The 19,974-nt window shown below is 55.3% G+C and overlaps 2 long non-coding RNA genes across 2 annotated transcripts; both read right to left on the bottom strand.

The window, feature by feature from the left end:
* Positions 1–12,039: 12,039 nt before the first annotated feature.
* Positions 12,040–18,289, bottom strand: LOC142444371 (uncharacterized). The gene is made up of 3 exons (XR_012783906.1): positions 18,254–18,289; positions 17,882–17,922; positions 12,040–15,464 (listed from the first exon to the last, which is right to left on the bottom strand). It is a non-coding gene; the product is annotated as an uncharacterized LOC142444371 (long non-coding RNA).
* Position 18,290: 1 nt separating this feature from the next.
* Positions 18,291–19,684, bottom strand: LOC142444372 (uncharacterized). The gene is made up of 3 exons (XR_012783907.1): positions 19,644–19,684; positions 19,505–19,530; positions 18,291–18,541 (listed from the first exon to the last, which is right to left on the bottom strand). It is a non-coding gene; the product is annotated as an uncharacterized LOC142444372 (long non-coding RNA).
* Positions 19,685–19,974: the final 290 nt, after the last annotated feature.

Here is a 19,974-nt window from a genome sequence, read left to right as displayed (position 1 = left end):
ACCTGAGGGTTGGTGCCAACGGGCCACTCGGGTGGGGGCCGGCCAGGGTGGAAGACCACCCGGTGAATCACGTGACCTCGAGAGGTGGGATGAGCAGCCAGGACCAAGTCAGGAGGCCCTCGGTCGGCGCTGGACACCGAAGCTCACGGAGCTTCCTGGTTGGTGAAAGACCTCCGTGTGTCTTCATGTGGTTCATGGGATGGAGGGTGACTGTTAGCTCAACAAGCGGTGACATTACAACACCCTCTTACCTGGACCAGCGCTGCCGCACACTGTGTCTGCCGTGACGCTGCAGTTTTGGAGGATGGCCTGGCCTTCAGGACACCTGGAGGAGACACACCCGAAGTTCCACTCAGGTCCTTGTCCCCACCATGGAGGGGGTTCTGGGTCCATCCCCCGGGACTGGAGAAACCTATCACACAGGTGGGTGCAGGCCCCAAGGTGTGCAATGGAATTTGTGCATGCTGGGGTTCACCGGGGCCACGGGATGGGCCATAACGCACTGATCTGGGAGTGAGGGGCTCCGGGAGCTGGACCAGCCCTACCTGGTCAAAGTCACCTCTCTGACTGATGCTGGGCTTTGAGAGGAAAGAACCCAAGTGCCAGCACAGGCCCACAGGCAGCTGTGAGCCAGGCCCAGGGTGCTGATTGGGGTCCTCTCGCTACCTGCGGCAGGGCCTGCAGAACTCGAGGGACAGGGCATCCAGGTAGAAAAGTCCCTGCAGGCACCGGCAGGTGCGGTCTGTGTCTGAAGAGCAGCTCACCAGTGCTTCCTGGTCTGCGGGTCAAGGAGACACGGCTCAGTCCTAGGAGCCCCTGAACTTGACACAAGGCCCCGCATGTGGGACCCTTCAACAGCCCAGCTGTGGTCCCCCATCTCGTCCCTCACTGTCTCTCCAGGACAAGTGGTGGCATTGGGATGCTGGGGCCTGCACAGCCTGGACTCGTGGTCCTAAGGGGCAATGTCAGCTACCCCAAAGGATGACCCAGTCACCCCCACTCACAGGGACAGGGGTCCACTTTTCTGTTGACTCTTTGAAGTCCATGAATACTAATTTTGTCTTTTTTTCAACAGTTTTAAGGTCATTTCATGTAATGCAGTACTTCACACAAGTCAAGAAGAGTTGTACAATCCTCACCACAAGCACCTTAAGACACAGAGGTCCACTCCTCACAAGCCACATCCGCCCCCCACACCCACCCCCGTCTGTCCCTGTCGCCTCTGTGGGAATTCCCTGCCATTCACTGTGTCTGTACTTACACACTCACATCTACCCACTCTCACACTCATGTGTGCACACACACAGATACATAAGAGGAACGCGCTGAACACACCCAGGTACTGTCCAAAATACACACCCTCCCCAACCCAAACACAGATATTAACAGTCACACACATGTACACACAGTCCCATGTATACACACAGCCATCCTGCCCACACACTACAAGAAACCCACATCTTCTCACAGGTCCACACGCACCCACACTCACACTCACATGCGGGCTCATATCCACCCGCTACATGCCCACACTCACAAGTCCACACCACACTCAGACTCTCACATACACACACTCACACACACATAGTCACATGCACGTTCATACTCACCCCCACAATCACACACATGCTCACACATTCAAACTCACACGTTTACGTACATGCGCACACGGGTAACACAAACTCACACTCACTCTCACAGTCAGAGGTGTGCACCCTGTCCAACCAAAGACACACTCATTCTCAAAGTCACACTCACAGGTCCTCACACGCTCACGGGCAGCACACACACGCACGCGCCAGCGCACTCAGTGTCAGGGACAGTTATGAAATCCATGCATCCAGGGGCAAGTCCTGCCCCCGAGGCTCTGTGCTCTGTGTCGCACTATCCCTTCTGGGTCCTAGAGCCAGAGGGGGACATTAGACTCCCCTCACCTCACCCCCCTCCCCCCAGCCACCTCACTTGGACTGACTGCTTCAGCTCCACGGGAACGGTCCCTTGAGGACAACCCCGCATCCAGCCACTGCGGGTCCAGGGACAGTGTCCCAGGACAGGGATGGCCCCTCAGGTACAGACTCACCTTCTCCACAGGTGGCGCACAGGAGGCAGGCTGGCAGGCCATTGGGGTGGGCTGTGAATGTCCCAGGCTCACAGGGCTCACATGTCCCCTGGGTGTGGGGGGTCCTGCAGGACACCCTGACATGGTGGCCTGTGTGAGAGAGGGGGTTGCAGGGTGAGACCCCAACCAGGGCAGCTCCTCCTGTGGGAGGTAGAGGGGCTTCCTTCCTGGGATGCAGGACCAGATCAGCTCTGACTGGGTCTGTGTCCTGCCCTGATCATGTGGGACCTGGGCCAGGCCAGGTGACTGCCTCTGGGGACACAGAGCAGTGGCCCTGAGGGGGACAGGTCCCTGATGGACAGCCCCCTGTCCCAGAGACTGAGTTCAAACCTCAGGGTGTTGCAGGGTCACTCTGACTCCCCCTTCTCACAGAGGAAAGGACATGGGGACCTTCGGTGTGGGCCAGGGGGTGGGGTTGGGAGGTGGTGGTGGTGTTGGTGGTGACAGAGACAGGAAAGCTTCTATGGGGGACAGGCCTGCTCGTGGGGTACCCACCCCCTCACACAGATGAGACAATTGAACCAGAACAACCTTCATGCTGCTTCATGGTCACAGGTTGGCTGAGATGGGTCCAGGCAGGGAGAATGCAAGACCCTCACCCTCACCTGAGGACTGAGCAGTGAAGGGTTAACCCAGAGGTGAGAGAGTCAAACCCTGCACATCCCAAAGACAGGCTGAGCCTGTCCACATCTAGGGGCACCTGGAACCTAGGGTGTCCTGTCTGTTGAGCTTCTCTATTGACCTGGGATCCTGGGCCTCCTCTGTGTCTACCTGAACCCTGTGATTTATGAGGGGTTCTTTGTTCCTTTGGGGAGCCTTGGACCACACTGTGTCTGTGACCTGAAGTGTGGGTGATCTGCAGACTGATTGGAGAGCTCAGGCCCATGGTCTCAGGGTCCCATAGTCCCCGGGGAAGACTGGGTCACCACACAGGATGTCCCCACATGATGGCCTCAGAATGGGCCCTGTCCCTGAGACCCCACCGTGGGGTCACTGCTGGGCCCCCACGTTCCCAGCATCCTTTGTGGTCAGAATGGCAGCTCTAAGTAGAGGGCTGCTGAGAGCTGGGAGGGGACACTTTGGGGAGCTTGCTGGCCCCGCCCACCAAATCCCCAGGGAAAAGCCAGGCAGGACACTGGAGTGTGGGTGGCAAGTGTGGTGGTTCCCACTCTCAAAGGACTAATCCCAAATCCAAATCCAAACCCCAACTCTGCCTCCAGCTCTGCCTTTTGCAAAACTGCCCCCTGGCCCCCAAGTCAAATCTGGCTCTGCACCCCGAACTCACCTGCAGGGCATTCCAGACAGCAGTGGTCCCTGGCCCAGTACTCCCCAGGTGAACAGGACCCAGGCCCCCAAGCAGGAACCTCTGGTTCCCAGACAAGGGAGTTGGGGTGGGAGGGTAGAAGAAAGGGGACTCAGAGTCCCAGCACTCATCAGCTCTGAACTGCTTGCATTTCCTGTGAGGTGAGCTCCGCTGTCTCCCTCATACCCCCCAACACCCCAACCCCACAATTCCCTTTTCCCTAGCTCCACTCCTGCAGTCCATTCCCAGAGTGAACTGGGACCGCCCCACTTAACAGGCTTGCAGGTGACCAAGGCTGGAACCTGCTTCTTCCAACCCCCACCCCCTTGCTTCCCAGGGGAGACCACTTCCCTACTCTCTGGGCTCCCACAGCCCCAGAGGCTCTCACATCCCCAACCTGCCAAAAGGCTCCAGGCAACGACCTCCAGCTGAGCCCGACCCCTGTGGGAGCAGACCCCTGTGAAATGTTGGGGTGCAAGGTTCCCAGGGGGATAAAAAGTCAGCTCCTCCTGCCCGCTCATGCTAAACAGGTCTGGGGCTTTTCAAATATGCCAGCCCCTGCTCCCGGGTTCAGTTCCTGGCAGGTCCTAGACCTGAGACCTGTGCCCAGTGAGCACTCACCTGGGATTGGTCCCTGCTCCGGGTCCCTTTCACTGTCCCAGCTCTGATACCGCCTGCCCTGCATCCACTCGCCAGGATCAGGAGCAAGAGACTGAGCAGCAAGGCTGGAAGCTTGAAGCCAGGCAGCAGTTCTTGTATTCTCCAGCGCTCCCCATTTCCCCTTTTGATAGGCTTTACCCCCCCTGATGCGCCCCTTTCCGAATAAGGCAGCTGAGGCATACTCAGCACCCAATCTGTCTTGAGTCCACAGACACCAGCCCTAAGGCCAGAGCTGGGTGGTTGGCATGGGCGCGTCTGAGGATGAGACTCCGCCCAGGGAGATAGTCAGTCTACCAGGAGAGCATTCACCTCCAGAGGAATCAGTGGAACACGGAGCTGGGCAGGGAATGAGACAGACTTACAGGAGGAACCAGCAAGCAGTTTGAAGGTAGAACCAAATTAGAGCAACTTCCGCCAGCACTCCTTCCAGAAGAGTCACCCTTGATCCCCAGAATCCCCAATCTGGGGTAACAACAGTGTCCACTGTCCACAAGTGTCTGCGTGGCCTGGCCAAGAGGATGAAGAGGCACAGCTTAATTTGAGCAGAGTAGAAGGGACAGATTTCCAAGACATGAAATCAGGTTACAGAGTAGATTTTGATGTTGATGAAAATCCTTCCTTGGAAAACAAAGTTCTCTCTGAAGAAGTTCATCTGCACTAGACAGTGCTCCATCTTCAAACTCAGCTGAAATCCAGAGGAATCTGGGAAGGACTGGAGGAAACGTCCACCTCACACACAGGAGGCAGCCCGCAGGAAGAGGCAGCTTGAAGGGCCAGGGAGTGCGGGTCTTTACCTGCTCACCCAGCACTCTGCAGCAGGAGCAGGTGAGCTAGGAGAGGGCGTCACAGGTGACGTTTGCCCCGATCCTTGCAGTGCTGCTTGGATTGTGGTGTGGAAGATGAAGACGGTGAAGGAGTAGAGGAGGAGGACGATGAAGGTACTTAAGACATTGATGAAAGAGGGGGTGAAGATGAAGGTGAGGAGGAGGGAGGGGGGAGGATGAAGGAGGATGACTACCAGCACAGGATGTGCTCCAGACTTCCTTTCGTCCTTTTCTTCGGTCCCTGCGAGCGAGTTGCCCTCTTTCTGCTTTGCTTTGGTTTTCCTCTTGTGCTCAGTCCCCCTGATCTCTGCTGTCCTTTCTCTCTCTGCACCATGGCGGTCAACTTACTGTGGGGAGGGGGCAGAACACAGGGTGAAGGATCTCTACCCCTTTGAGTTGCATGTGAACTTTCCATCCCTTCCTGTCTCAACAAAACTATGAAATCCACTCACCCCCGGGCTCTGTGGGGAAACAGAAGCCCCTCTGCCCCTTGGCTCTGCTGGCAGCTGGAGGGTGTGAGCCCACAGCCTGTCTCAGTGCACAGAATTCTGGCTGCTCTCCCGCTTTCTCTGTACGCGTGGCTCAGAAATTACACTGTCCCTTTGTGAATATGGACAGTTACCATTTACCAACACGAATCTGTCTACTTTCTCTTGTTTAAAAAAAGAAAGGAAAATTGGGCAATGCAAAAGGGCCTTTATGTTGCTGAGATCACTTATCTGCGCGGAAGGTTCTAGAAGGCATGCAGGTGGCTCCTTGTGGGCTGCTGTGGAAGTTAGGCTCTCTCTGTTCAGTCAGGATCAAAGACAGAGGAGAGGAGCCTAGGGCAGAGCCTGTGGGCATGAGGAGGGAGGTGCCCAGTGACTGGAAGGACCAGCCCCCCTGTCAGACTTCTGCTGACAGAGGGTGTCCACTGAGAAGCCCATGAGCCAGCTGAGGGCAAAAGAAATGAGGCTGGTCACCTGGGTATCCAGGTCTGGAGCGAGCTGTGGGCACAGGGGACGGGCACAGGCTAGGACCATCTAGCACAACCCTGTCCAGGGACCGCCCAAGCCCTAGCCCCACCCACAGGCGTCCTCACAGCTGTCCAGGCCAGGGAAGGGGGCTGCCTTGCTGCGACAACCTCAGCTACCCGTTGAAGTATGTGCAGCTGCAGACCCCACACCAGAGGAAGGGGAGAGCAGCACCCCACCAAGAGAGGAATCACAACCACCCAGCAAGGGGACTCCTCTCGTGTCATCTCAGCCCTCGTGGAGCCCCTGGGTCAGGCCACGGTGCCACTCATGGCCACGGAGGGATGTGTCCTGAGAGGCCCTGATTGGAAGAGCCAGGCTCATCCAGGGCCAGTGAGATTTGGGGATGACTAGGGAAAGTTAGGACATTGTGGGGCTGAGGGGGGCCACCTGGTTTTGCGGCCACCCATAGTGCTCCTAGCCCCCCAAAGTGGGCACTTATGCCCTTAGGCTAAATTAAGTCTATGTGGCTGTCTGACCCCTGAAAATACCATGGTAATGGAGGCAAAGGGGTGTCACTGGGTCACCCAGGCATCTGACGTCCCCAGAGCCCCCAATACTTCTGACAGTGGGGGAGGATGTGGCCAGGGTGGGTCTCTGAATCAGAGTCAGGTCAGGCCGGAGCCTCCCTCCTGCTCCTTCTGCTGAGCAGGACTGATGGGAGACAGAACCCTCATGGTCTGTGGTTCCCCCACCCCCAACCCCAAGAACATCACAGGCTCCAAGAGTCCAGCCTGTTAGCCAGGGGAAGGCTGAGAGAACCTATAGGAGACCTGAACCCCAAAGCTGCAGCTGCAGCTTCGGGGGAGATGAGGAGGTGTCCAGTGGGGCCCCTGGGAGAGGCCCCTGGCAGCAGGAGAGCAGTGACCTTGTGTCTGAGTCTAGCATCCTGTCTGCAAAGGTTCCCAGAGGACATGGGAGGTGACAGGGTAAGAGCAGCAGATCCTTCCCAAAGTCCCTGGACAGAACAGCAGTGAGGTTGACATTTTGTGTCTCAGAGCCAGCTGTGGACACACGGTGGAGGATGTTTGCTATGGGAGGATCTGGGGGAACCAGTCATTCCTAGGAACTGGGATGAGGCAATTCCAGGTCTTGGGAACCATGGCACTCCTGAAACTATACTCCACTGGCCCTGCTCCTGGCTGGTTTAACTGCAGCTGCTCTGGGCTCACTTGGGTGGCCTGTGTTGGGCTGAGCTCCCAGCGGGGAGCAAGGCCATGGGGAGGGGGACTAGAGCCTGGAGCAGGTCCTGAGCAGAGCTGGGGTGGGGCTGCACGGGGACCTGCAATTTTAAAGCCGTGCCCACATTTGGCATCAGGAACAAGATGGTAATTGGCCTCCCCTAGGCCCCGGAACACTCCACAGGCCAACCCTCCCTGACCCACCCTCTGCCCCACTCCCTACCTTTCCCCTGCCCCTACCCTTCCCTGCCCCTAGTCTTGCCTCTCACCTCTTGCTGGGGCAAAATGCTGGTCCAGATGCCTGGCCCAAGTCCCTGCCCAGATGGGCTGCACACCAACCCTGCTCCCTCACTTCTGCAGGGGCAGCAGCAGTAAGAGGCAAGAGGCCCCTTGGGAGGCTTGCTCTGGCCCCCATCCAACCCCAAAGCTGGTCTTACAGGTACCTTCCCTTGTGTAGCCCAGCCAACCTGAGGGCCTGGCCTGCTGCCTCTGGGCGGGTGGGTGCGTCACTGAGAAAGATCGGCATGAGGTGAAGTTTGCTCCGTTAGGAGCCTTGTTGGGGTGGTTGGACAGGCCTTTTCTTTGGGGCCCTGCGTGTTTAGTGACCTAGGGACCACCCCACGCAGTCTCGGCCTCTCCCCATATCTGTGTGGCCAAGAGAGCCTCAGGAAGGAGGACAGGCCAGCTCATGGCAGAAGACTCTAGCCAGGAAGGAGGCTGTCTGCCACGTCACCCAGCACACCCACAGAGGCCCTGAGGCAGGCCGGAGACCTGGATCCCTGGGCACCATCCCAGCCACTGGAGCTCCTGACACCGCACCCTGGTTGGGCTTCTCGACTGCTCACACGGGGCTTACATTCGGTCACTTTTCCCATACACCTGGCCAGACTGGACAGAGAGGACACTCCACGTATCCTCGCGGCTCAGCGTGTCCTCGCCCCTCTGCCTCTGATTGCACCAACCACAGCCTGTCCCTACCCGCGGGGCATCACCGAGAATCTGGGCTCTGTAAAATGCTGGGGGCCTGTGTCGGGCATGTCCAGGGAGCAGGTGGGGGCCCTGGCATCCAGGCTTGGGTCAGGCCCTCTTTAGCCCTCCAAGTTGAATGTGTGCCTTCCACATTTTCAAGCGGTCTGTACAGCAGTTTCACCCAAGGCCCGAGTTATTCTTTGCTGTCTGTTCTGAGTCTGGAAGCTCTGCTGAAACCTGTTCTTTTGGGGTGAAATTCTACTGACACGGCTTCCTGTACCGCAGCATCACACCAGCCACCACCGCGTGAGAGACCCACGATGCTGCTCCTGATTAGTGGGTCAGCCTCTCCCCGTCTGACTCTTTCTCCGTGGAATGTTAGCCAAACACTCCTAGCGTCTAATCTTAGAACTCTAGTTCATTTCCATACGCTCCATCCCTCCTAAGCCTCGCAATTAGCAACCACCCACAGGACATGCTTGTTAAAAGAACAGGTCATGCAACTGATGGCTAATAATGATCTTTAACCCGTTTATCTCTCAGCCAGATGTGCAAGCCGTCGGAAAGAGGATGTGGATGAGAACTAGCCTTGTCATGGTCAGATGGACCTTGGCTGAAAGCCGAGACTCTCAGAAACATGCCTACTTGTGTTCGATGGACTAGGTAAAGGCATTTCACTGGGTAGACCATAAGCAACCCTGGACAGCCAGAGGGATCCAGAACAGAGAATTGCAATACAGGGCTCACAGGTCGGCCTGCTAGCAGCCTGCTCAGCAATGGGCCCTGGCTATCCGCAGTGTAGACCATGGTCGCAGACACCCACCGGGCAGTCCTCCCTGGGTAAAGGGCCACTGGGGTCAGCATGGACGGCCTGGCTGTGCGCTTGCGGGGGTGGGTTAGTTGTGCCCCTGAGAACCTGCGTGCAGAGCCGAGAGGCAGGCTGTGGGCAGACCAAGGGGCAGCTTCCCGGCAGAGCCCGGGGCAGGGTGTGGTAGGGCACCTGCTTTCACTGCGCTCACTCAATGGAAGGCTGCAGTGTCAGAATAATGCCGCACCAAGGTCAGTGGTGCCCATGAGCGCCTGTGATAGGCAGTTACCCCAGGTTGGCAGACTGGCAGAAAGCCAGGCAAACCGGGACAAGACAGGGCAAGAGAGCGGAGTCAACGCTACAAATCTTCCGCGCTAGAAGGGCGTGCGCTCCTGCCGCGAGGAAGAGAGACCCCTGAGCAGCAAGTGCACACTCACCGCCCTGGGTGCCCTGCCCACCGAGACGCTGTCCTCACTTGTGCCCTTGCTGGGTTCCAAGGACCAGGGATGCTGTCCTGCTGCTGCTGCAAACCTGACCAAGGAGTCCCAGCAATCCATGGCGCAGCCACCCCAGGACTCCTCGGGGTCCCCGCCAGTGATGCAGAAAGGAGTGAGACAGAATCCCCTTCAGCCAGTGTCCCGGACTGAGGGCCACCCCGAAGTTGCGGGTCACCTGCGCGAGGCTGCGGTCCTCAGGATGGAGTGGTCGCTCTCCACGTCCCGATGGGATGTGATTATGCGGCTCCTGGTGATGTGTTGTAGCTCCCAGCCTCTGCACAGTCACCTGGCAAAGGGTGTGGCACTGTACCTTGTTGGAGACTCAGGTCACCATCTGGCATGAGTCACATAGTCTCATCTTTAGGGAGACCAGATTCCCTTTTTAAGAAGGATCGCCCTGCCACCATGTCTACTCCGTTCTTAACGCCCCCAGTCAGCACATCCAGCAGCAAATCCCCAGTAAGCAAGCTAAGCACACACTAATCTGCAACAGAAGCTGAGAAAGAGTATTTTATTTTTTTAAACGTTTTTTATGTTGTTTTATTTGCTCAAGGCGGGGGGCTTCCCTGTCACTGTCCCACACTCTGGATGATCTCTCGGGGCCCCCACAAGGAGCCCTCGAATCAGTGACAAATTGAGCCTGAAGACCCCTCACGCTGCCGTTTTCCACACACACATACACCCCCGAAGGGGGGAGGGGTCTGCTTCCTTTTAGAACCAAAATCAAAAGGTTATTGCATGAGGCTGGATGAATCCCACTCTCAGCTTCCCACGGTCCCAACCCCTCCCGCCTCACACCCTTGTGGCAGTAGCCAACAGGAGACCAACTATTCCAAATTCTCCTCCTCTGCCTTTTTTTTTGGTGGGGGGACAACCCCCTCAGAATCGTGACTCATCTTCCAGCTTGATCCCTCTTCTCCACCTGGGGTCGGAACCCTCTGCACATAAGGCAACGTTGGAAGCTGATGTTTTTACTCATCTCGTGGCTTGAAAGCACCATTATGAAGTTGGGGTTTACAGTAGTTAACAGTACCTTTTATATATGTATATATCTCATATCTATCATATATATATATATAAACTGTAAACAAGAGGTAACAGCGGCTTCTAGAAACTGATTTTCTTCAAGGTTTCCTGTGTGGTAGGCACCTGAAATACTGTAGAAAAGTGTCTGTGTGGATGTCTGTCTGTCCTCCCTGCTGCTGCTGGCTGGGTTCTGTTCTGCGTGACCAGGCATGGTGCCGGCAAGGTGGCTTAGGGGCCGGGAAGGAATTGTGCCGCCCGACTCTCTCTTGTCTGTCCCCTGCTTGTGCTCCTATCTGATCAGGCTAGAGACAACAACAAAAAAGATAGTCTCAAAAAAACCAACAAAAGAAATACCCAATATATCGATTTCTATAAAATTGCCTTTTTTCTTCTCTCCCATCTTTCCTCTGCAAGGTATTGTAACTATTTTTTTAATCCTGGTTTTTTTTTTTTTTTTGCTTCAATAAACCCTCTTGTTTCAGTCACAGCAAGAAAGAAAAACCCACACAAACAGAAAACCCCTCTGGAAAGAGTAGAAAACAAAAGTTTTGACCAAAAATGAAAAGGAGGGGCGGAGGGGGGAGACGGAGAGGGAACAGGAGGCTTGGCTTCTTGGCTGTTGTGTTTTGTTTGTTTTAAATAGAACCAGAAGTGTAACATTGAGAAACTCAGGAGATGATGGCCAACCCTCTTTGCAAGGCAAAGCCCTCCAGTCATGTCCGCATCTGTGGTTTGTTGGGCTGTGTTGTGTTTAAGATTCCGTGTTCTCTTCTGGGTGCTGATTCTTCTCTCCGTCCTCACGGTCTTGGTGTTTTGTTTGTGGTGGTTGTTGTTTGTTTAGCTTTTGTCACTACCTCAGTGTGCCCTCACATCCCTTACACACAGGCAAAGTACTCCTTCAGCGGAGCAAAGAGGTGGCGGATGACCGGGACGCTCCACGACCGGCCCAGCAGTCTGCCTCGCCAGGCGGCTCATGTTGGAGACATCGGTGTAGTGGACGGGGAAGCCAAACACCCTTTCCATCTCGGTGCACCAAGGATGTCCTCCTTCTCGTTCATGAAGACGGGGAAATGCTGGTCCTTGCCCTGCTTGATGGCGTTTGACCTAGTCATAATGGTCCTCACTTTGCTGAACTTGGCTATTGTGCCGTGCTCCAGACACTCCTGCAACTCCAGTTGATCGTTCATAGTGGACGCCAATGGCCTCTTCATACCGGGAAGGTTACCCCAGAAATAGCGGGCCCTATGTGCGGCAGACACTTCTTTGGCATCAATCATCACAGGATTGGACACGAGAAATCGCGAGATGTCCCTCTTGTCAATAAGCAAGCTAAGCACACACTAATCTGCAACAGAAGCTGAGAAAGACTACTTTAAAAAAAAACATTTTATTAGGGGCTCATACAATTCTTATCATAATCCATACATCTACATACATCATTTGTATAAAGCACATCTGTACATTCTTTGTCCTAATCATTTTCAAAGCATTTGCTCTCCACTTAAGCCCTTTGCATCAGGTCCTCTTTTTCCCCCCTCCCTCCCCGCTCCCCCCTCCCTCATGAGCCCTTGATAATTTATAAATTATTATTTTGTCATATCTTGCCCTATCAAGCGTCTCCCTTCACCCCCTTCTCTGTTGTCCGTGCCCCAGGGAGGAGGTCACATGTAAATCCTTGTAATCAGTTCCCCCTTTGCAACCCACTCAGCATCTACTCTCCCAGTATCGCCCCTCACACCCCTGGTCCTGAAGGTATCATCCACCTGGATTCCGTGTGCCTCCAGCTCCTATCTGCACCAGTGTACAACCTCTGCTCTATCCAGACTTGTAAGGTAGAATTCGCATCATGGTAGTTGGGCGCGGGGGAAGCATTTGGGAACTGGGGGAAAGCTGTATTCTTCATCGGTGCTACATTGCAACTTGACTGACTCATTTCTGGGGAGGAGGTGGGGAAAGGAAAATAAAAGGATGAACATAAGGAAGAAAAGGGGAGCGGGGCACGGGGCACTAATCCACCCAAGGGGAGGGTGTTGTTTATGTCTCCACAGTGAAAGAGGGACCAGACTGCAACCCAGTGCCACAAGGTGTGAATGCAACATTCCGGCGTAGAGTACCGAACCAGTGGAGAGGTCTGGGAGGCTGGCCCCAGCAGCAAAAATTAAGTGGATTCCTGCCCCTCCCCCCAGAAGAATTTGTTTCAAAGGACGACATTGATTCTGCAGCTCCGGGAGAGGGACATATCTGATCTGAGCACACGGGAGCAGATGAAGGGGGAGGAGGAGAGAGTGGAGCCGGCTTGGCCCATCAGGCCGAGAGGATGATGTTCCTGATTAGAGCAGCCAGTCCACAGAGAGGACAACATGGCTGGCCCCACTATGAGACATGATGCCCCTCAGTGACCCATGGCGCTACAAAGGACAGCACCGTAGACACAGTATGCCACCACACCAAGGCAAAGCACTGGGGGAGTGCAGGGGAACAGCAAGGGGAATGGAGCGGCAAGGTCCTCAGGGAATGCTGAAAGTGGACTTTGGGGCCAGGGTGTGGTGCCCCAACAGACTGGACTGGAAACCACTCCTAAAGGCCAACAAATGATCCTTGAACTAACTACAAGCTTTTCTTTCTTGATGTGTTTTGTTTTGTTCTCTGTCAGTGTTTTTTGTTGTTGTTTTGTTGTATACCGTTGCTTTGTGTTCCTCTGTCTTGTTTCTGTGCATGCTGTTATCTCCTCAGTTCTGTCTAAATAAGACAGGCTGCATGAACTATCTGAAGGAAAAACAACGGGACCGACAGTTCCGGGGGGACTTGGGATAGGGGGAGGTGGGGGGGTAAGGAAGTGGTGTTAACTAACCCAGGGACAAGGGAACAACATGGGTTCCAAATTGGTGGTGAGGGGGCAGTGGCAGGCCTGGTAGGGAATAATCAAGAGTAAGGTTGTGTAAAGAAGAGGTATAGCTGTAACCCAGGTGGGGACGGAGCATGATAGTGGGGCAGGAGGAAAGTCAAGGGAGATGGAGGAAAGAGCTAGGAGTCAAAGGGAATTTATGGAGGTCTAGACAAAGACATGTACATGCAAATATATATATGAGGATGGGGAAAGATCTATGTGTCTATATTTATAGGTTTAGTATTAAGGTGGCAGAAGGACCTTGGGCCTCTACTCAAGCACTCCCTCAATGCATGAATACTTTCTTCTATTAAATTGGCATTCTATGATGCTCACCCTCCTGACACAACTGCTGAAGCCAAAGCGGGTGAACAAGTAAATGTGGTGAAGAAAGATGATAGTGCCCGGCTATCAAAAGAGATAGTGTCTGGGGTCTTAAAGGCTTGAAGATAAACAAGCGGCCATTTAGCTCAGAAGCAACAAAGCCCACATGGAAGAACACACCAGCCTGTGTGATCACGTGGTTCTGAAGGGATCAGGTATCAGGTATCAAAGAACAAAAAATCATGTCATTGGCTGCACACCTCCATGATACGATCGCCGAGGACAAACGGGTACATAAACAAATGTGGCGAAGAAAGCTGATGGTGCTCGGCTATCAAAAGAGATAGTGTCTTGGGTCTTAAAGACTTGAAGATAAACAAGCGGCCATCTAGCTCAGAAAAAACAAAGCCCACATGAAAGAAGCACATCAGCCTGTGCGATCATGAGGTGTCAAAGGGATCAGTTATAAGGCATCATAAAAAAAATTCTTAACCATAATGAATGAAGGGGGAAGTGCAGAGTGGAGACCCAAAGCACATTTGTCGGCCACTGGAGATCCCCTCACAGAGGGGTCTAAGAAAGAGTATTTTTTAATATATTGTGTAATATTAATTAGTATTTCCAATGATTAATTATTTTAAATATATATAGTCGTTAGATAGACTTTTTAAATATTTCCTTCTCTCTCTTTATTAATAATTCTATTGGGGAGCTCTTACAAAACTTATGACAATCCATCATTAATTGTATGAAGCACACTGGTACATGTGTTGCCATCAATGTTTCCAAAACATTTCCTTTCTACTTGAGCCCTTGTTATCAGCTCCTCATGAATCCTAGATGAATTACATATTATTGTTCTTATTTCATGTCTTACACTGTCTTTTATCTCCCTTCACCCACATTTCTGCTATTTATCCCCCTCACGGGGGTAGAAAGAGTGTTCTATATAGCCAAGACTCTTTTTTTTTTTTTTACTCCAGCAAACAACTTTATTTTCTCACATTGAAGTTCACCTTTAGCCAAGACTCTTACCATGCCCAAGACTTCTGGCTAAAATCTCGGCTAAATCTATCTAGCCCTGAGGCAAGGAAAACCTGGCCACAACCACCTCCCAGCCCCACCTGAGAGGTGCCCAGGAAAGTGCCCATTCTGGGGTCAGAGGAGATCTGATGTTCCCACTGCTCCTCCATGTTAGCAACAGGGTGCAGTGGTGTGACTGGGGGTGCAGGGTGGAGGGTGTGCCCCTGGACGGGTGCCATTCTAGATTGCACCCACTCCCTCCAACCCCTGCTGGTCCGGCCTCGGCCTGGCATTGGTTATGTGGGTTCAAGTGTGACCAGGAACACATGGAGGGGCACCTTACTGGGCACTTGACTTGCTCTGGACCTCCCAGGGTGCAGGCCACACCAGCATTGCGGCAGGCTCATTTGGACTGTCCTGAGGATGGTCCAGGTACCGAGGACTTATTCACCCCACCTTGAGCAGCCTCAGTCTGCCCAGATCACGCTGGGTCCCACTGCTGAGTAGAGTCAGCTAAGATTTACAGGAACACTTGGTCTATTCATACCTGCCTAGAATATTGCTATTAACCAATCTATTAATAATATTCTCCAGAGTCATGTTTAACTCCAGTGAGTGGAGGGCTGCCATGAGTTTAAAGAGGGACGCTTCCCACCCAAACTTGTTTCCCGCCTTGAGAAGCATCTGATGCCGCTGCTCCCGCAGGTCTGCTGGGTTCTCCTGCTCACACAGCTGCACCTCTAGCTCCTTCAGGCCCACCAGCCTCATCAGGGGCTTCCATTCTGTTTGTGGAACCTCATTTTCAAATTCAAAGTAGCTTCTATTGGTGCCTGAAAACATCAGTCAGAGACAGAGGAAGCCGTTAGAGCTGCAATTCCGCCCCCAAAACTCCACATTCTCACGCATCCCCTCAGAGCCTGGGGGGCTACTCCCCTCCTGCAAGGGGGGCTTAGTCAGTCACTCAGGAAGGATCAGTGTAGACCGAGTCATGAGGGAATCCCTTTGAGATAGGGAACAGATGAAACCAGCAAGCCAGCCAGCCAGCAACCTGGGGACACACACTGAGCCAGGAGAAGACCAGAGGGGCCCAAGGTCAGGGGCAAGGACGCTGCCGCAGAGCAGACGCAGAGAGAAAGGTTGTCCCCCGAGATGGCACCCCGACTTAGACTTCCCAAGTCCCACCAGCAGCCTGCAATGTGCAGATGGCACACCCCGGCTGGCTGATGCCAATCACAGACAGCAGCCTGCAGTGTGGATGATGCTCCAAGAGGAGAAAACCCGAGGCCACCCAACTGGACTCCACGTGACAACCCGGTCAGTGGACGACAGACAGAGGTGCTCAAGGCCTCCGTCTGCCTTGGATCCACAATGCGTGCTCGCGGAAGCTGCAGTCAGGAGATGGCAGGACAAGGCTGTGTCCTCCAACCCTTTGCCGGGAACTTTGAGAAAATCGAACCTGATTCCGCAGCCTGAGTTCTAGGCCTCCCGGAGGAGCAGAAACTTCTGCTCAGTACAGCTTGGGGTCTCAGAGGGAGGGGCTGACAGAGAGCCCTCCAGACAGCAGTGGGTCTGTGCTGCCTGCAGGACCCAGAGAAGGTGGGCCCTCTCCCTGTTCTGCCCACCATGGCCCTTCCCTCACCGCCCACCCCTACGGATGGGGACCTGTGGGCTGCCCTGGAGGACAGTGCCTCTCCACCCTCCTGTGAGTGAGGACGAGATGAGAGAGCATTATGCTGAGCCACGGCCAGTCAGTCTGAGAAAGATAGGCCTCTGAGGACGCCACGCAGATATAGGAGCCCTGGTGGCAAAATGATTCTGCATTGGGCCACTGACCACAAGGTCAGCAGTTCAAAGGCGGCACAGGGTAGGTAGACAGACTCGGCTTTCTACTCCTATAAAGACTGACCGTCTCAGGAACCCATAGGGACAGTTCAGCAGTGACTTTAGAGTTTATGATCATAAAGGAAAGAAGAAACATGGTTTTCACAGTAACGGATAAGACTTCCAGGAAGCAGGGGAGGGGGGACAGGAGAGTCAGGGGATGGAGGCTGGGAGAGAAAAAGCACAACACGAGGGAGGGGTGAATAAGACACGGTCACGGGATGGATGAGAGAAGCTGTGGCACTGACTGGACACAGGACCAACCAGCTGTGTGGAAGGAGTGAGCCCAGAGTGGCCCTCGGGGGCGAGGACGTGAGAGCTCCGTGCCCTGAGCCCGGCGATGGGAGAGAGCAGGCGCCGGGGAAGGGGACGATCAGTGAGGCAGCGGGCAGTGGAGACGGGGACGCCTGTCACAAGGGGCAGGGGCTGCCACGTGCGTTCAGACGTGAGAACCACTGGGAGGGCCGGACGCGCGTCCTTCTGACGACCACGGCGCCGCGGGAGCCGGGGCGAGGCAGAGGCCCTAACAGCCAGCCCAGCGTCAAGCGAGAGGGCATTGCTGTTTGTTAAAAGGACACACGGGGCATTCCTGTTTTCTCGGCTCTAAAGCTCAGAGGAAAGAGGCGCCTACTTCTCTAGGAGGAGCACAAGGTTCCACCCTGTCGCCTCCCCACGTGGCTCCACCTGCCTGGCTGGAGCCCTGAAGCCCTACCGTGCACCCGGATGGGGAGCTCCTGGCCGCTCCCTCAGAAGGGACACCTGCTGGCTGTTGTCATCCATAAGACACTGACCACACGTGGCCCAGGCCCCAGACTGCCATCGTCCTGGGGGAAGGTCTTAGAGGATCCTGGGAAATGGGAGCGCCCATGGACACAGTGGCGAGGGTCTGGCCTGTCTGTTCTCCCCACTTGGCTGGGGGGGAGATGATAAGGAGGTCTGATGGGGGAGGCCCTCGGGCCAGGACAGGCTGGCCAGAAGAGGAAGGACTTGTGACCCAGGGTGAGCTGTGTCACCTCTCTCAGCCTCAGGGCTCGGCTGTGTAAATCTGGAAACATCTCTGAGATTCCCCGGTGAGGGTCAACTCTACAGCACCTGCACGTGGCCTGGCCTCCATGAACCCTCACTGTGTGGGGAGAAAACTGCAGTATCAGGGGCGGGGATTCCAGAGCCCAGGCTGGATGGCCTCTCCTGCCCTCCTGGAGCTTCCTGAGAGGCGAGAAGGGGCCACAAACCACTACAAAGATCCATGCTTCTCAGCGACCACAGGAGCGTGGTCCTGTCTTAGAAGGAGGCCCATGGCTCCAGGTGTGTGACAAAGAAACAGGTTTCACATGAGTGACGACGGGGGAGAACTGCACGCACTCACCGTCCTGGGTGGAAACCTTCAGGAAATACTCTCCTCTGTATCTGTGGGGAAAGAGAGGACACGGGTACTCAGAGGAGGACGGTCGAGCCCCGAAGGAATTCCCAGGAATGCACTCAGAGGTGAGCTGGTGGTGGGAGGCTCATGGGGGGAGCAGGGAAGCCTGACAGGAGCTGAGATGATACCTGGAGGGTGGAGGGGGCTGGCAGACCCTATACCCCCACCCCTGGCTGCTCTGGCAGTGGGGACCCTCTTGGTCCATCCCCTAAGCTGAGCCTGCAGCCCCCTGGACAGTGGGTCTGGTGGGGACTCAGGGACATGCAGGGGACTCAGCAGGCCAGGGGCCGTGATTCACCCTCCAGGCAGGCGCCCTACCTCCTCCAGATCCTCTATGCCGACCACGACCTTGGGGTGGCCCTGGGGCCTGTCCACAGCAGCTGGATCAGGTTCAGGCACCTCCAGGCCTCCCTCTGTCAGCACCTCCTGCAGCTCGGTCCCCTGCCCGGGCTCCTCAGAGAGGTCTCGGGGTGGCCTGTTCTCGGGTTCGAAACCTGAGCTGATCTCCTCCTGCAGCGTGGGTTCCACATCAGGAGCTGCCGGGATACCTCCTTTATCCTGGGACAGCAAGGCCTCCTGAGATTGGCAGCTGGTGTTGTCAGAAGCCTGAGTGACACAGAGGTTTCCTCTGGTGAGGAGAGCCTGCGGCACAGGCCCTGCCAATGTCCTGGGCCGACTCTGCTCAGGGAGCCCAGCCGGTGTCGGGGAAGCCCTTGGGGTGGCAAGGGGTCATGGGTTGTGTGGGACGTGGGGTGGCATGGGGTCCCAGGGCCTGAGGTGTCAGGGAGCAGTTAGCACCACACCGCGTGGGGCATCAGGGTAAGCGTGTTGAGGGTTGAAGAGTGGCATGTCCGTGTTGACCCCCTGGGATGGGAGGCCTAGGCTGATTGGGGAATAGCCCCAAGGAAGATGCAGAGAGGGAGGTGGGGGGACACTGGGGAGGGGTGGGCCTCGTCCAGTGCTGGCGTCTTCATAAATATAGGGCACCTGGTCATGGACACGGGAAGAGGCCACATGATGCCAAAGGCAGAGATCTGAGCCTACTGGCCGCCACGAGCCACAGGACGCTGGGCCACCACGAGAGCGGGAGGTCAGGAAGCTGAGGGGTCAAGCCGGCATCCCCCACTCATGAGCAAGCAGACTAGCGGTGGCTTCTTTGGGAATGGGGTCCATGCAGCCTCGGTCAATGGGCTCCCACGGAGGCAGGGAGGCCCCTCCGAACTGCGGTATCTTGATTTGGGGTGACTGCTTCCCAGGACTGAGGGAGAACTCTCCAGGCTTGTAAGCCCCCATGTGAGTTACATTGTTACAGCAGACATTGACCTTCTGTGTGTCTCAGTTTCCCTCCTGGTGCTCCATCCAGCTTCAGCTCCCCACGCCACCCCAGCACAGGGGTCTCAGGCTCTAGAGGGTGGGGGAGAGTCCCCACGCAAAGTGAACAGAGGAGCAGGAGGGCAGCTGAGGCCCCCACTCTCCCTCAGCACCCTGAGACTCCCGGCCATCATGTCTGAGACCTCAGCCTGCTGGGACCGAGGCCCAGGTGGGTGTCTGGGGATGTGTGGTACTTACAGGGCCCTCTGTCTCTCTTGGCATTTCTGAAAGTGAGGAGAGAAGGCAGAGTGTCATTGAGGTGACCTCAGAGAAAGGTTTCTGAGATGGAAAGGATGTGGCCTCCCACCTAGGCCCACCCTGAAAGAGATCAGCCTACCTTTCCTTAAGTAGGTGAGCAAATGTTTTATGCTGATCCCTGGGGAGACAGGAAGGTAGGTTTTCAGCACAGGGATTAAGCCAGGGATCCCTCCCCCACCTCAGTAGGGCCCTGCCGCACCTCCCACCCTGGCCCTATACCCACCCAGACGCACTGGGACTGCACAGTTATCAGGAGCCCTTCCCCCACTAGGAACTGACTCCTCTACCAGGAACCCCAACACACACACACTAGGAACTGACTCCTCTACCAGGAACTCCAAAACACACACACACACACACACACACACACACACACACACACACACACACACCACCAGGGCACCTTAGCC

The sequence above is a fragment of the Tenrec ecaudatus genome, chromosome 4, assembly GCF_050624435.1.
Source record: "Tenrec ecaudatus isolate mTenEca1 chromosome 4, mTenEca1.hap1, whole genome shotgun sequence".
Classification (NCBI taxonomy): domain Eukaryota; kingdom Metazoa; phylum Chordata; class Mammalia; order Afrosoricida; family Tenrecidae; genus Tenrec; species Tenrec ecaudatus.
This window is presented reverse-complemented; position numbering and strand designations above follow the sequence as displayed.